This window comes from Prenolepis imparis, unplaced genomic scaffold (assembly GCF_030444845.1).
Source record: "Prenolepis imparis isolate NDT839.2.m4 unplaced genomic scaffold, iyPreImpa1.0 SCAF_503, whole genome shotgun sequence".
Lineage (NCBI taxonomy): Eukaryota > Metazoa > Arthropoda > Insecta > Hymenoptera > Formicidae > Prenolepis > Prenolepis imparis.
This window is the reverse complement of record NW_028141661.1, coordinates 8,303-13,356: the sequence shown is the minus strand read 5'-3', so window position 1 is coordinate 13,356 and position 5,054 is coordinate 8,303. Positions and strand designations below refer to the sequence as shown.

General features: G+C 38.9%; 1 non-coding gene across 1 annotated transcript; it reads left to right on the top strand.

Annotated features, from left to right (window-relative positions):
• The first annotated feature begins 3,076 nt into the window (after positions 1–3,076).
• Positions 3,077–3,152, top strand: Trnap-ggg (transfer RNA proline (anticodon GGG)). Its single transcript has one exon. It is a non-coding gene; the product is annotated as a tRNA-Pro (tRNA).
• Positions 3,153–5,054: the final 1,902 nt, after the last annotated feature.

Below are 5,054 nucleotides of genomic sequence, written 5' to 3'. Positions count from 1 at the left end.
AACTATAGTAAATTATTATTTATTATATATAGTATTATTTATTATATAGTAAATACAGACCTTTGACAGATTCCGAAAGCAAGCGTTATAATGACAATAAGAAATATATATTCAGACATTTTAGCATCGATATGTGATAGTCTTCTAGTTTGTTAAAGAAATTTACGCAAATATATTTTTGCCCATATCTCTGCCAACAATATTACATATGGATTGATCTGCCTTTTTGATAAATAGAAGAGATGATTATTTCGAAGCAATACCTTTTCGGTGTGCTTAATTTTTTCCTCCTTGTTTTCTTTTCTTTGTTTTCTTGTAATTACATAAGCAACAAAAGAAAAAACATATTGCTGTGACTCAATTCTGTTTTTTCGAGAAAGTCTGCAATTCTCGAAATATGGCAAATAGTGAAAATAAAATTAATGAGTGCATTTATTTTATAAAGAAAATTTCATTTTTTTTTAATTTCTCAAATTACTAACTATTCCCTCAAATTACTACTATTTCCCTTTTCCTTTCTATATACATATACATATATAAATAATATATATATATATTATATATATATATATACATATATAAAATTAATACACACACATATATATATGTATATATATATATATACTGTGACGATTTTCTTTCTCCGTCCTCGGAGCACTAGGACGGGAGGAATTGGCCGTCGACAAAAAAACAAAGAAAGGAAATATTGTCCTTTAATAAATTATTTCCGCGGGAACAAGGGGTCTTGGTCGTTCCGCGCGTGTCGCAGCAGAACGCCAGCCGACGAATACGCGAAATATACTCGGATTGGGCGTCAGACACGGTCTTTCACGTGTCAATTCGCGATAATTATACGAACGCGAAAATTCGGCCGGAAGTTCCGCGACGGGCCGGCTGCTCGCCTAACGGTAGAGGGGCAGGGTGTGGTTGCCGCGAGAAAAGACTAATTGCTCGAACGATCTAACTCTTGATAGAATAAATTTTCGCGAGACTGATGACTCGATCGAACGTGAAGCGAGATACGACATCACAAAAAAGGAACACAGAAATAACAGAAGGCGCGTAATTAATAGCAAAAAAAACAAAGGTGATCAGATTTATTATAATCGAACAACTGTGAGAGAAGTTAGCAAATATAAATAAAATCGAATAATATTCCGAGTAAACAGTGCTCTTAAAGGAAATTAAATAATGTCATAAAGAAAGATCCGATAAATCTGACCTTAACAACAGGATATGAAAAGTAAATAATATCTTTATTTAGCAATCGACGTACGCTATACAAAGAAGAACAGAAAGCGACGAACAAGATAGCGCGAAATATAACTAATACCAGAGTTACGGTTTAGACGCGACAATCAAGGTGATAAAGATACCATCCGGTATATTTCGCGGCTCGGAATATTTTATGCGAATTTCCACGCGATCGGCAGTTCGCAATATACGCGAGAGGTTTCCGCTACGGCGAGAAGAGAGTAGAGAGAGACACCGCGCACCTCGCCTATCGCCGTCTCGCTCGCTCTCGCGCGCGCGCACTCTCTGTCTCTCTCGGATTCACGCTCTCGCACGTGCTCGCGTAAATTCTTCCTTCCTGGATATCTCCGCGCCAACGTAATCGCACGACCAACAATATTCCCTATTACGCCAGTAATATTTCACACTCGAATCATCCATACGGCACACTCCATTACACTTTACAGTTACACGAATAATGCGCGACAAGTATGAGAAGGACGCGACGACTAGTGAACCCCGGAGAGACGAAGTTTCGCGAAAGAACTAATGACGACGCGTAATATCGCGACAATCCTCGTCACATGCCCCGATCGCTCGCACGAAATCGCAAAAGAAATAATATTCTCGAAGAAGCGGGCAACGCCAGTACGCAAATTAATTAATTACACTAAATACCTTCGCGATCGGGCCAGAATGACGGAGGCTAGGAATTACACGATGGACGTTTTAGTTACTTTACCGCAAGAAGAGCAAGGGTAGCCTCACCGGACAATCCCTCCTGGGTATGTGGCAGTCTCGATATCCTTTTCCCTGGTTCCCTAAGTCCTCAGACTCTCTTAACCTCTCCGACACGTGTAGCCGGGTCGAGCGGTCGCGCCAATCTCTCTCAACTGCGTGTCGCTATCGGCGGCTGGGCGAATTCGGCTGGTCGGGGGTAGGGGCGCGTTAGCCAATTAGGGTTCTCCGCGATTTTCCCCGATCACGCGACAGTGACGAAATTGATAGGGCCTCGTCGGTGCCCTTCGCGACAATCTACGTAACAATTATTCGGACGCTGATTATTCATTAAAATCCGAGTCTTTGATAGACTCTCGCTGCGGATCTCCGCGTTGTAGTTGGCGGCCGGCGGAATCCGTCGGAGAGGGTGCGGGTGGGCGGAAATCCTCCGCGGGACCCCGGGCTCCTTTGACGCCGGTTATCGGGCGCGTCCCTGATGGGCCCACGTGAACTCCGGTCCTCTCGCCTCGTGACCGCTCTCCCCGTCCTTGTCTAAATTCCTCAGGTCTTTTGTTGTCGCCTCAATGTTTTTATATCATTGTTTGCAGGTTCGGTTAAGCGCTCAATAATAATATTCGTCACTCGGCAAGGCTCCCAAAAATATAAAAATAAAAGAAACAAAAACTCGTTAATACGATATTACTTTTCGCGCTAAGTCTCTCGGGGTTCTCATTCTAGCTCGTTTTTCGCTCGCTCTCTTGGCGCGGCCGCTCGGCTTTCGCCCCGCGATAGGGAGTGCACGTGAGTCGGGACGACCACGTCACAATACATATATATATATATATATTATTAATAATGTATTAATAACATTTACATAATTATTATTAATATCAAATATATTATAATAATAATTATTATTATAATCTTTAAAAATAATTTTTATTTTTATTACTATTTATCAATAATTATATAATTTTAAATTAATAATAATTAATAGTTATAAATCGGTAATAGATAGGCTATTCGAGCCGTACGCGGATGTCGGTGCGTCGATTCCAACGAAAATTAATTTTTCGTTACAAATAGTTGTTTATCAAGGCAGAGAAAAATATAGAGTCGAAGGGTCTGAATAGCTCAGATGGTGAGAGCAGTCGCCCGGGAAGCGAAAGGTCTCGGGTTCGATTCCCGATTCAGCGACTTTCGGATCTATATTTTTCTTTGGAATTAATTTTCGTTGGAATCGACGCACCGACATCCGCGTACGGCTCGAATAGCCTATCTATTACCGATTTATATTTGATATATATCGAGCCTTTATATTCTTAGTGTTTAATTAAGTTATTATAATTATTATTAATAATAATAATAAATAATAATAATTAATAATAATAATAATAAATAATAACAATTAATAATAATAATAATAATAAATAATAATAATTATTATTAAGTAATCGTTCTCAGACGCCCCAAATGCCGTCGTTGCCAGTCTCGTCGCCATTTGTCCCGTCATCACTCGTCTCGTCATTACTATTTCCGTCGCATCGTCACCGATGCTACTGCTACCGTTCACGTCGCCGCCGATCTCAATTATGAAAATGATATTTTGCATGAGGTATTCTTTTAATATCATATATATTTAATTCATTTATAAATTATGCACTTTATACTTTATTTTAAAACCTTAGACAGCATTTTTGTCGAAAATATTTTTAAAAAATCGGGACATAAGATATCTTTAAAACGTCTTTAAGATGTCTTTTAGATATCAGGTTATAAGATGTCTTAAAGACATCTTAAAGACTTCAAAGATGTCTTATATCCCGACTTTTTACATGTTTCGATTTTGGTGCTATTTAGAACATATAGTTAAATAATTTTTTTAATAATCCATAAAAATGATTTTTTAAATTTATATAATTATATTTATATTATTATATATATATATGTATTATATTATATATTTATATATTTAATATTATATTATTATATATTATCAATAATAATTACATAATTTATGTTAATAATATTTATATAATTATTATTATTATAAAATATAATATATTAATAATAATAATAATAATAATAATAGATATAATAACAATAATAATAATAATAATAATATTAGATAGATAGATAGATTTATTCTCCCCCTTGGGGATTGAAGGCGCTTTTGTGAGGAGCGTTCCCGAACCTCTTACAAAACTCTTACATTCCTCCTGCTCTCTTTCCCCTCATCTTTACATTTCTACATACGCCGCTCATATCACCTGTCACAACCACACGCCGCAATTACTTAATTCTATTTCTCGCTCGCATCTACGACTTAGCCTACCCTATCTATCTTTCTTCAAAGAGAGAGAGAGCGCTGTCCCTAACTAATTAACGCATCGGCTTCCAGTTCCTTCTCATTTTCTCCACATTCCACATTCACCCTTCCTTTCTCCCATCCATCTCCTTCTTTCCCTTATCTTTATCCTCCCTCCCTTCACCCCTTTTCGCTTCTAATTCCTTCAACCACCACTCTCCCTCTCCCCCTTGCTCCAAGATCTCCCTCATCCTCTCCCACCAGTTCCCTTCCCTTCTACATCCCTCAAATTCCCCCAGCACATGTTCCCACGTCTCCTCTTCCCCCCCACACACCCTACACCTCTTCTTCTCTTCCTCTTCCCAGTACCACGCCCCTTTCATCTCATTATTCATCCTAAATCTGATCATCCTCTTCCACCTACTTTCCTTCCAACCCTTCCTTAGATATTCAGGCACCCCCTCCTCTTTAATCTCTCCATACCATTTATTATATCTCGACTCTGTAATCTTCCCCCACCTTTCCTCTTTCTGCAGCTCCCTATCCCGCTGCTCCCATCCCTCATACACCTCTTCCCCCCTTTCTCTTCTTTCCTCCATTTCTCTTACTTCCTTCCCTTTCTCTTCAAACTCCCTTCTTTCTCGCTCCCATCCCGATATCTCTTTTCCTTCCCTAATCCTCCTTTTCATTTCCTCAAAACATTTCGTAGCCAGCAGTCCCCCCCCCCTCTACCAGTTTCTTCTCGAGCTTCACCGCCCTCTTTCCTGCCACTAATCTGAACTTGTCTTTCCCT